Source organism: Diabrotica virgifera, chromosome 1, assembly GCF_917563875.1.
Source record: "Diabrotica virgifera virgifera chromosome 1, PGI_DIABVI_V3a".
In the NCBI taxonomy this organism is placed as follows: Eukaryota; Metazoa; Arthropoda; class Insecta; order Coleoptera; family Chrysomelidae; genus Diabrotica; species Diabrotica virgifera.
The window spans coordinates 215,843,886-215,856,969 of record NC_065443.1 but is presented as its reverse complement, the minus strand read 5'-3'; the positions used below and the strand labels follow the sequence as shown (position 1 = coordinate 215,856,969).

Below are 13,084 nucleotides of genomic sequence, written 5' to 3'. Positions count from 1 at the left end.
CGATAAAGTAATAGAAAGTTAATTGGAAAACTGGCCAATATTATTTCACGTTTGCTCAAACAGTATTGATAAAGATGTAATAAAGCTTGTAAATGATACAAATTTAAAGACAAATGCCTAAGACTAGGTATTTATAAAAATAAAGTATATTGCAGGGACAAAGTCCAAATACTTGCACTAAAGGAGAGGCTACAGAGATATGACTAGAACTTCTGGAAGCATTTCAGCCTGAACATGCAAATGGCGAATTTTTGGTAAATGTTACGAATAAAGTGAAGGAGCTTATGGAAATGGCATTGATCCCGGTTAATTTTTTGACAAAGGACCCCGCAGAAACCTTATGGGAAATGGCTCTCTGTCAAATCCTCTGAAACTTTGGGTTCTGGTAGTCCTTGATGTGTAAAATAAAAGTCTCAATGGGCGCGTAGCTCCAAAAAATCATGGTTTCAAAATACAAGCCTCTGAAGTTATAGGTACAGTAAGGACCTCTAAATTGGAATAAATTCATTTTCTCGAGAACGGATGACTCTGGAGATAAATTACGAATCAGATCGATTTTTATTTTTAAATTACAATTTTTTGGCATATATATCATACTAGTGACGTCATCCATCTGGGCGTGATGACGCAATCGATGATTTTTTTTAAATAAGAATAGGGGTCGTGTGATAGCTCATTTGAAAGGTTATTCAACTGTCTATCCATTAATATAAACTGTTACATCTTTATTTATACAGGGTGCCCAAAAATTTTGTTTTAATTAAATTAATTGAGTCAAAAAGAAGAATGTATATATGTAATTTATTTAACTCGAAGTCGTCGCTGGGCCATCGAGGTGTAAACATCGTTAAAGCGCTCCGAAAAACCGGTGATTAAGAATTCTAATTATCTTATCAACAACAATAAAAAAAAACCCATTAGCAATAAGTGAGAAAAACAAAACAATATGTTCCCTTCGGGGAATCTTATTGGGTTCAGAAATGGACAACCAGTTTATCAACAACAAAACATACAGAGTGATCCAATAAATTTACAAATACCACAAGCAACCAATAACCAACTACAGTGGCAGCCAACAATGATGAAGCAACCAGAAAATGCAATGAACATGAATATGCCAACTATGCAACAACAGTATCATACAACTCCTATACAGACAGTAAATACCAACCAGTTCAGCTCTCAACCAGTTCAGCAGCAAATGCCGACATCAAGTAAAAATAGTGCAAATATCGAAGACAGAGAAACTCACTATATGACATCAACCAGTGAAGATGAAGAAGAAAATCAGACAAACAGTAAAAACGCTTGGCAAGTCATGGGAAGCAATAAAAGAAAGAAAATACATAACAACAAACCAAATCCAAGCGAAATTGAAACAGGTAACCGATTCCAACCGCTGTCGAAAGAAACAGAAGAAAATATTGGAAACGTCGAAACCAACAAAATACCAAAACCTCCACCAATATTTGTACACGGGGTACAGGATTTCAAAGAGATGACAAAGCAATTAGAGGAAATAGCCAAAAAAGAAGAATACCAGACAAAAAGTTTAATAAACAACGTTGTCAAAATAAATTGTGAAACACCAGAAATATACCGAAAATTGGTTAAGGAGTTCAAGGAAAAAAATATATACCATCACACGTACCAACTAAAAGAAGAACGAGCCTACAGAATCGTGATCAGATACTTACATCACTCAACCAATACTGATGACATAAAAAGTGAGCTATCTCAGTTAGGGCACAAAGTGAGAAACATAGTTAATGTAAAACAACAAAAAACCAAAGAACCACTTAATCTCTTCTTTGTAGATTTAGAACCCGCGCAAAACAACAAAGATGTCTATAATATAACAGGCCTACAGAACAGAGTAGTACACATAGAACCTCCACGAACTCAAAAAAACAGTATAATACAGTGCATGAGATGCCAACAATATGGACATTCCAAATCATATTGTAATAAACCATACGTCTGTGTAAAATGCGGAGGCTCACACAATACCACCACGTGCAAAAAGTCAAAGGAGACGCCAGCCATATGTGCGTTATGCAATGGAGGCCACCCAGCCAATTACAAGGGATGTGATCACTATAAGAAACTTACCAAAGGAAGCAATAAAAACAATGGAGAGCATCAAAACCCATCAGCAATCTACACAAATGATATATACACAAGAAACACACAACAACTATCCAATCCACTGCCCCAGGGCATGAGCTATGCTGAAGTAACTAAACGCAACCAAACAGAAGATACAACCACTGTGTTAAACAAGTTTTTGGAAGAATTCAAGAATCTATTCAACCAACTAATCCAACAAAATAGCATGGTCCTCAACATGCTTACCATGCTTATGAACAAAATGAAATAAATGGCTAAGTTTCTTCGAATAGCCCAATGGAATGCCAACGGCCTTCCAAGCCATACAGAAGAAGTGAAAATATTTCTAGACATAAATAAAATTGACATATTTTTAATTAGTGAAACACACTTCACAAACAGAACTTATTTTAACATACCTAAATATAAACTATATCATACTGAGCATCCTGACGGCACAGCCCACGGAGGTACAGCAATACTCATCAAAGAAAATATTAAACATCATGAACTACTGAAGTACAAAGAAGAACACATACAAGCAACGACAGTAAGCGTTGAAGCACTTCCATATAATGTCAACGTAACAGCTGTGTACTGCCCTCCTCGCCATAATCTAAAACGAGAACACTATGAAGAATTTTTACAAACTTTAGGACCAAAATTCATTGCTGGGGGAGATTACAACAGCAAGCATACCTTGTGGGGGTCACGACTTATAACAACAAAAGGCAGAGAACTGGCACATGTTATACAAAATAAGAATTACTCATTTATCTCAACGGGAACACCAACATACTGGCCGACCGATCCCAACAAAAAACCAGATTTATTGGACTTCTTCATAACAAACGGTATCGGTATAACTTATACAGATATAACACCAAGCTATGACCTAACTACTGACCATAGCCCAATAATAGCAACGGTAAGTACAACAGTTATCACTAAAAAACCAAAACTCCACCTGCACAACAATAAAACAAACTGGGACACTTACCGACAAATAATTCACGATACTATCGAAATAACAACGAGGCTGAAAAAACCGGAAGAAATAGAAGAGGACTATAACAAATTTATAAACATACTACAGTATGCAGCTAAATCAGCTACCCCACAAAGTAGTCCCAACAGAAACATAAGTAATATACCTTTAGAAATAAAAAAACTGGTAGCTGAAAAAAGAAAGGCCAGATCTGCATGGCAACGAACACACACACCAGACAGCAGAACAAGATACAATCGCATCAGCAACAAATTAAAATCAAAGCTGCAAGAAGTCAAAAATGAGTCATTTACGAATTATATCACCAATCTTTCAAGACAAGACAACTCTATATGGAAGCCCATAAAAAGTAAGAGAAAGCCAATAACAGCATTACCTCCAATACGTAAAAATTCAACACCACCAGGACCATGGGCAAAAAGTGATAAAGAAAAGGCTGACCTATTTGCCGAGTATTTAGCAGAAGTTTTTACTCCACTAAATGACGACCAAGTACCAGAAGCGAACCAAATATTAGAAGAACCACTACAGATACAGGACCGAATAAAACTATTTACTCCAAAAGAAATTAGAGACGTAATTGCCACCCTAAACCCAAAGAAGGCACCAGGCGAAGATCTGATAACCGCAAAAATGTTAAAAGAAATACCCAAAAAGGGCATAGTTAAACTACTGCACATATTCAATGCAATACTTAGATGTGACTACTGGCCCAAAGCACTCAAAATTGGACAAATAATTATGATACCAAAGCCTGGCAAAAACCCTCTAGATGTCTCATCATATAGGCCTATCAGCTTATTACCAACAATCTCCAAGTTGCTTGAAAGACTTATCCTAAACAGAATAAATGCAGAAATAAATCCACAAAATTGGATCCCAGATCATCAGTTCGGATTTCGACAAAGCCATTCAACGATACAACAATGCCATCGCATAGTCAACGCCATTAACCAGTCACTTGAAAATCAGCAGTACTGCACAGCAGCCTTTATAGACATCAGTCAGGCTTTTGACAAAGTCTGGCATCCAGGCTTGTTATGCAAAATAAAAAGAATTCTTCCAGCAAGTTACTACAACCTACTGAGAGCCTACCTACACGAACGGCAGTTTAAAGTAAAAGTTAATGAAGAAGTCTCGGAATACAAGCCTATTCACTCTGGCGTACCTCAAGGGAGCATACTAGGACCATTATTGTACATACTATATACATATGACTTGCCTACAAATGATAAAACAACCATCGGGACATTTGCAGACGACACTGCTATTTTTGCCAAGCATGACGATCCTATTGCAGCAACACAAAATCTCCAAGAGCATCTAAACTCACTTGAAATATGGCTGAAGAAGTGGAAGTTTAAGGTAAACGAAACAAAATCATCCCATATAACATTCACTCTCCGGACTGGAACCTGCCCACCAGTAACCATCAATCAAATAAAAATACCACAAAGTAATCAAGTCAAATATCTAGGGCTACACTTTGACAATAAACTCAACTGGAAACACCATATAACAAAGAAAAGAATGCAACTTGACCTAAAAACCAAAGAACTTTACTGGCTCATTGGAAGAAATTCCCATCTTTCAATAGAAAACAAATTGCTAATATATAAAGCAGTGATAAAGCCAATCTGGACTTATGGCATTGAACTGTGGGGCTGTGCTAGCAAATCCAATACTGTGATTATCCAGAGAGCGCAATCCAAGATACTTCGAGCAATAGTTAATGCACCATGGTATGTATCAAACCAAACTCTACACACAGATCTAAAAATTCCATATGTAACCGAAGTCATCCGAGAAAACAACAGAAAACACCACAACAAACTAGAAGACCATCCTAATCCACTACTTCATCCACTACTGCAACCTGTCCACAATAGAAGACTAAGAAGAAGCTGGCCCTCCGACCTAAGAGGTAACTGAGGAAACATCGCTGGATGTTTACCTCTCCACGTCACCACATTTACAATAATTTAATTTAATGTAAGACCAACAAATTGACTTATAGATGTTTGTTTTATATCTGATTGTCAATAAAGGGAGATAATAAAAAAAAAAAAAAATTTAACTCGAAATACATTTTACTGTTGTCAGCAAACTGGAAAAAATGTTTATTTAATAAATAAATATTGTTTTTCGCTTAAATTCAATATTAAAGCTGCCACCCACCTGCCTCTTAGCAGTTTGAGCATTTAATTTAAGCGAAAAGCAATGTTTATTTTTCAAATTAACATTTTTTCCGTTTTCTCACAGCAGTAAAATGTATTTCGAATTAAATAAATTATATAGATTCTTCTTTTTGTCTCAACTAATTTTATTCAAAAAAATTTTTGGGCACCCTGTATAAATATTTATGTTAATATTTATATCAGTGAATAGAGAATGGAATAACCTTTCAAATGAGCTGTCACATGACCCCTATTTTTATTTAAAAAAATCATCGATTGCGTGATCACGCCCAGATTGATGACGTCATTAGTATGATATATATGCTAAAAAATTATAATTTAAAAATGAAAATCGACCTGATTCGTAATTATTTATCTCCAGAGTCGGTCGCTCATTCTCGAGAAAATGAATTTATTCCAACTCAAACGCCCTCACTGTACCTATAAATTCAGAGGCCTATATTCACAAAGAAAATGAAAAAAACGCTTGTTTAATTTAAGTGTTTTAAACATGTTTAAAACAGTTGATTAAAACAAAATGTTTAAAACAAAACAACCCTGTTATGTGGTCATTCCAACGAACTGTCAATACTGATGGAATGGCCCTGTCCCATTCAAACAGTGAAGCGAGATTGAGGCCAACATACAAGATAGAGGTCCTAGAGAGACAGAATTTGTCAGGGAAAATTTTTGACAACTACCACCAGAGTTGCCAGATGTAATAAATCCCCCATTTAAAAGTGAAATTCCTTAAATTTAAGCTCAAATCCCCCAAATTTAAATTTTTGCCGCATTTTAATAGGTACATAATTAGTAGTCAAATGTAGAGAACAGTAAACCAAAATTATACTACTTATCAACAGAGGGCCCTGGAAATAATTCATAGGTCCTATCGTCTTTGATTATATGAGAGTACAATATACAGTTCTATGTATATTCGCAAATTTAATTTACCATGACCCCTTAAAATCCCTCCGCCCCCCCCCCCCAAAATCCGCCAACCATTTCTCCTTAGAAAAATTCCTCTAGAAGCTTTCAAATTACTCCAAAATTGTGGGAAAATACCCCAATCTGTCAACCCTGACTACCACTATCAATATTTTTGTTTACGAAAGATGGTGATTATCTTCCATTTTTGAATTGAAATATTTTCATAAATTATAATAAAACACGAATCAATATATGGGTACTTAATTAAGATGACTGGCAACGTTGTCCTAGAAATTAGAATGACACATTTGACAAGATCAACTTACACAACTTGAAAAACACGATTTTCGGTTATAAGAGTTGTACCAGTTTTTTTTTACGCGAAGTGTACTATTAATTATTGTTTTAGTTTTCTGAGATTAAATTCTCATATTGAATTCTTTTGTTCTATGTTAAAACTGTGGACTAAGTAATCTTTGCACACTGTTTTCATCTTGGGCTATCAGTATTGTGTCATTTGCGAACAGTAGTTTTACTGGTTTGTTTCCCATTCCATATCTCCTCTTCCTTTGAAGATGAAATTGATTAGTGATTAGTTCAAAAAAGTTCTTTTTTGTGTATTACTTTCCCACAAATGTTTGCTGATGATATTTTGGTGTCAATTTGAGTGATATTACTAATATCAAATTCAGAAACCTCATAAGTCAAAATCTACAACTTTTCAGGAGAGAGAAAAAACTTCACAGCTTAGTACATGTTTTTTCTTTCTCAGCATTTATTTATTACTCTGAAAAAAACATGTCAAGACATACTTTTCAACAGAAAAGAAAGAAGAAAAAGAAAACATACCTATACTAAGCAGTGAAGTTTTTTCAATCTCCTGAAAAGTTGTAGATTTTGACTTATGAGGTTTTGGTATTTAACTGTGGATATCCTCACTCTTGACCTGTGCTTGGTGGTGTGAACAGCGCTTGGCTCCGCGTTCTACGAATACGAGGTCTTTCCTAAGTACTAACGTACCTAACCTACCCCAAATTGTTTTTGTCTGGGTAAGTTGAGCATTAGCTTAATCATTTGAATACTTCTTTCTTTTTTATAGGCTTAATTTGATATATTTTGTTATTTTTCTTTTTTATATATTGTTTATTACAAAACTTGCACTGACTGGCTTTTTGTATTATGAGTAACGAACAGGGGGGTACGTCCCCCCTCAAACCCGTCGAGAACATAATTTTAGATTCCGCATCAAATAGTAATAACGATATTTCAAATAGTAATAACGATATTTCTAACTCCCATAGCCTATCTCAGAACGATAAAACCCATCAGGAACAAAAAATTATCAACCTCTACTCCGAAAAAGATAATGGGCCCTTTTTTGTGTATTTAGAATCAACAAACATAGATACGAAAGTAGGTTCGTTTAATGGGATTAAAATTGCTAGAGATATTTTCAATTTAAAATTAAAAGATATTCGAAAAATACATAGTAAAGGCCTTAATCGAATTGCAATTGAATTTATTAATTTTGAATCAGCTAATCAATTTTTAAATAATAAAACTTTGTTAGACAAGGGTTATAAAATTTATATTCCCTTTAATTTTGTTACTTGTAAGGGTATAGTTAGACAAATTGATCTAGAGATTGGTGACAAAGAATTGTTGGATTGTTGCAGTACAGGCTCTGACATCGAAATACTAAATGTTAGAAGACTCAATAGGAAGGTATTCAAGAATGACGTAATCACGTATGAACCAACAGGCACAGTACTCTTTACTTTTAAAGGTGTAATAATGCCTAAAATAGTAAACTTTTATGGCATGCCGAAACTAGTTAACGTTTACGTAGCACCAGTTACTCAGTGTTTCAATTGTTTAAGGTTTGGGCACACTAAAACAATCTGTAAGAGTAAAGATCGTTGCATTAACTGTGGTGAACTTGCCCATACTGAAGCATGTGAAGTCAGATGCTTCTTCTGCAAGGGACCCCACAAAGCCACTGATAAGAACTGCCCCGAATTCCTGAGGCAAAAAAACATTAAAGAATTAATGGCATACGAAAATATGACTTTCTATGATGCCAACGAAGCAGTCACAAAAACATATGTAGAAAAAGATAAGTTTATTATGTATGCCAGTGACTTCCCAGTTCTTAGGAATAGGAAGTCCAATAATATCCCAAACAATAATGTTAGCATCAACGACTCTGTCACGCCCTCCCAAAGAAGAACTCATAACTTCAAATCCTCCACTACCAAACGCTCATTTCAACAGGTGGTCTCTAACTCAAACAACAAAAGACGAGTCATTCAAAAAGGGTACGACAAGAAAGCTCATGAAGAAAACCTCTTTTTCCCTAATTCACGCCCCGAAAAATCAACATACTCTCCCTCCCAACAACAAGCCTCAACATCATATAACACAAACACAGAAAAACCCTCATCAAACTCTCTACAAAACTTAGCCTGGCATCCCAGTGCATTGCAACATATTCAACATTCTGACTCAGATACTTTATATAATACCAGAAACGCTTGTCTACATTTTCTCAATAATGCGACATTCGATAATTTAAATATTCTCAAAAATATATTATCCCAGACAAACTTGGACTATATGGACCAAGATTCAATCTCAGACTTTGACTCTTTATAACTTCCTATACACCACAATGTCTCACAACCCAAAACTAAAAATAATACAATGGAATATCAGAAGTGTTAATGCAAATAGGGATAACCTGATTAGTCTAATATCCGAAATGGATCCAGATATCATTTTCATCAATGAAACATGGCTTAAGCATGATGCCAGATTTTCTTTAAACTTTTATAACATCATCCGACAAGACAGGGATGATTCATTTGGTGGGGTGGCAACATGCATTAAGAAATCCATAAGGTTTTCGACAATCAAAAAATTCAATTCAGCTCTAGTTCAATACATAATAATTAGTATCAGTAACCTATACCTTATAAATATATATTCTAGTTCAAATATGGCAATCACTGCCACCTTACTAAACGAAATGGTAGAAGGTATACCCTTAAATAATCTAATCATTATGGGGGATTTGAACTCACACCATCCCGCTTGGGATAAAGGGGTATGCAATAAAGGTGGTAAAGTTATTTTTGATTTTTCCTTTGATAATGACCTTACAGTGTTAAATGATGGCTCAGCAACGTTATTTCAAGACTCTAATAAGAACATCAGTGCAATAGATCTTGCAATTGTGAGCAACAGTATGTGTTTGTCGTCTGAGTGGGGTGTTATCCAAGACTGCGGTAACAGTAACCACTTTCCCACATACATTAAATTAAATATAGAGGACCTTAATGGAATAGAAAGACACCTACTTAAACCATACAAAACAAGAAACACTAAAAAAGCTGACTGGAATACCTATTACCAGAACATATTATTAAACAAGCAAAACTTGTCAGAAATCAAAGACTATAAGGATTTCCTTACAGTCATAAACACAGCGGCAGATGAAGCAATCCCTTTCAAAAATTGTGGGGTACAGGGTAGACCCAGGAATCCATGGTGGGACGAAGAGTGTTCCTTATGGATCAAAACACGAAAAGAAGCAATCTCCAATTTTAATAATTCCCCCTCTATAGAAAATTTCATCGAAACAAAACGCATCATCGCTATGACTAGGAGGAACTTAAAAACAAAAAAGAAATACAAATTTAAAAACTTTTGTGAATCCTTAAACAGAGGATCCAATATCACTTACGTTTGGAATAAAATTAAAAAATTTTCCAATTATCACAATAATAAAGTTGTTCATAATCCGCCAGATAATATCAAATTAGAAATATTAGGTAAAATGTCTTCAATAAACATTGATCCCAATTTTAATATGTCATATGATAACCAAGAAGTTGCTCCCTTTTCAATCCATGAGTATAATTTGGCGTTAAATAATAAAAAAGATTCTGCGCCAGGTATCGATGACATATCTTACTTGATGTTAAGAAACCTCCCACTGGCAGCCAAAAACACACTGTTAAGAATTTACAACCTTTGTTTGAGTGGGGGTCCTGTTCCTGTGGAATGGAAAAAATTTAATGTAATTAACATCTTAAAGCCTCAAAAAAACCCTACTTTGTCTGAGAGTTTCAGACCAATAGTCCTATCATCCTGTGTACTTAAAACTCTCGAAATCATAATTAAAAATCGTCTGGATTGGTTTATGGAACACAATTCACTATTTAAAATTAATCAATCAGGTTTCAGGAAAGGTAGAGGGACATATGATAATTTAGCTCTTTTACACTCTACGATTTTAGAAGCATTTGAATCTTCCCAAACGGTATTAGCCATTTTTCTAGATATTAAATCAGCCTACGACAATGTTGAAATATACAACCTTTATAATAAACTTAAAAATTTAAACCTCCCCTTGGCTTTAATCAACCTTATCCTTAAAATCCTACAAAATAGACTTTTATATTCAAGAGCTGATGACGGCAATTTCTTGGGACCATACCAAACTTCTAAGGGGCTACCTCAAGGCTCTCCCTTAAGCACCATTCTTTTTAACATATACATTCATGACCTTTTCTATTTATTCTCTAACGAAGTGAAAATATGTGGGTATGCAGATGATTTAGTGTTGTATATTAGCGGTAAAGACATTCATAGTATGACAAATAAGATCATCCCAGAAATTACAAACACTCAAAACTGGCTAGAAGCTCATGGGTTGTCTATTTCAATTGATAAATGTGAAGCTGTGTGGTTCACAAGAGGTCAACGCAAAACAAACCCCCCTATAATCACTCTTAATAATAACAATAACATTCCCTTCAAAAATCAGGTTAAATTCTTGGGCATCACTTTTCATAAAAACTTGAAATGGGACCCTCACATAGACAAAATTGTACTTAAAGCAAAGAAAAATATCAACATATTGAGAGCATTGTGTGGAGTTTGGTGGGGTGCAGACCCCAAGATTCTAATTATGGTCTTTAATGCTTTGATTAGGTCTCATATGGATTATGGTTCCTTTCTGTTCAGCCCAATTACACAGAAATGTAGCAATAACCTAAATAAAGTATTTTTCGAAGGGCTCAGAGTATGCCTGGGATGCATGAAATCCACTCCGCGCTTAGCAATCTTAGCTGAATCTGCTCAGATTGACCTGGAACATAGAAGTCTAATACTAGCGTCTAAATTCATATCTAAAATTATCAAAATTAACAATCACCCAGTAATAAAGACGCTTCTTAACATACGTAGAAAAATCATAAATAAACCCATTTTCCACAAGGCAAACCTTGTACCTCTTCTTGTAATGGCCCTTGAACATTTTTTCCCTTATCAAAACAAAATACACAAACATCCAAACTTTCCTTGTTATGACTTGGACTTCAACACATTAAGCAATCCAATACAAACGTTAAACTGTAATCTTAAGAAAAATGAATCATCAATCAAACAAAAATTTTCAATATTCACCCAAAAGTACAATAGGGATTTCTCCTTTGTATATACTGACGCCTCCAAAAGTAATGGGAGAATAGGTTTTGGAGTCAACATTCCCAACATTAACTTCAAGTTTTCTTCTAGGCTTCCTGGTGAGTTATCTATAACAAAAGCCGAAAATGTGGCAATTTACCAAGCAATTAAAATCATAATATCTAAAGACATCAAGAAGGCTATTATCTTCTCAGATTCTCTAAATGCTATATCTAAAATTAAAAACCCTAAAATATCAGCCACTGATGACTCAATCTCCCTCAAAACAAAAAATCTCATCTTATCAGCATATAAGAAAGGTTTTGACATTTTAATCTCATGGATTCCAGGACATTCTGACATTCCTGGTAATGTAGAAGCTGATTTACTAGCCAAAATAGGGACAGGCTTAAATATTCCGTTGGCTATGTTATTAGACTCCCAAGATATTCTAAACTCCATAAAGGAAAAAATTATTACTAAATTTAAAATCAATTGGGAAGCCATGCTGCGGAGGAAAAACTACCAGTATATGAGAATGCAAACCTCTTTTTCCTTTAAGGCATGGTTCTCAACCCTAACATTTAAAAACAGAAGACATATCACCACAATAATAAGAATGAGAACAGGTCATTGCTTAACTAAACAACATCTTTTTAAAATCAAAATAATAGACAGTCCAGCATGTGAATGCGGAGTAGTGGAGGATTTAAACCATATTTTCTTTGAATGCCCCATTAATGTTATTCCCAACATGGATTTATACACAATCTTTATTTCAATGAAATTCAAAACACCAATCTCAATAGATACAATCTTAATATCCCCTAACGAAAGGTCGGTCAGTGCAATCTTACAGTTTCTTGACTATAATAAAATTAATTTGTAATTCATGATGCTCAACTTTATTTTAATATGTTTAATATTTTTGCCTTCCAGTTTCTCCTCTGTGGCGTTCCTATTACCATTTGTTTACAATCTGTGTTTGTGTTTCCTATTTGTATATAACACCTTAACCTCAAATTTTTAAAAGTCAGGAAAAAATGCTACCATCTCACGCAAATGTCAGCGGCCCTGATATGGTTTAGAACCAGATTACATCACGGTCGCCAACAAATAGTGCTGGCGAATCGCCTCGTAGCGAAGCCATAAAAAAAGAGAAGAAGAAGAACTGTGGATATGTTATTTGCTTTTTTCTTCAATAACACACTTTTTTTCTTCAATAACAGATTATTTTATAAAGTTTACTATCTCTATAATAATTGAGACATTGTTATTGATATAAAGCACTTAAATGAAAATGGAAACGTTCTGTTTTATTTTTGGAATTAATTGTACATAAAAAACTAAAATTATTCTTTGTATTTTCAAGACCATTTCAACAGAG

The 13,084-nt window shown here is 34.6% G+C and overlaps 1 protein-coding gene and 1 long non-coding RNA gene across 4 annotated transcripts in view; one reads left to right on the top strand and one right to left on the bottom strand.

Moving 5' to 3' along the window:
• LOC114326414 (casein kinase I) overlaps positions 1-13,084 on the bottom strand; it is a 230,179-nt gene that overhangs the window by 216,218 nt on the left and 877 nt on the right. The window lies entirely within an intron of this gene.
• LOC126882327 (uncharacterized) lies at positions 7,166-12,870 on the top strand. Its single transcript, XR_007697276.1, has 2 exons — positions 7,166-7,274; positions 12,637-12,870. It is a non-coding gene; the product is annotated as an uncharacterized LOC126882327 (long non-coding RNA).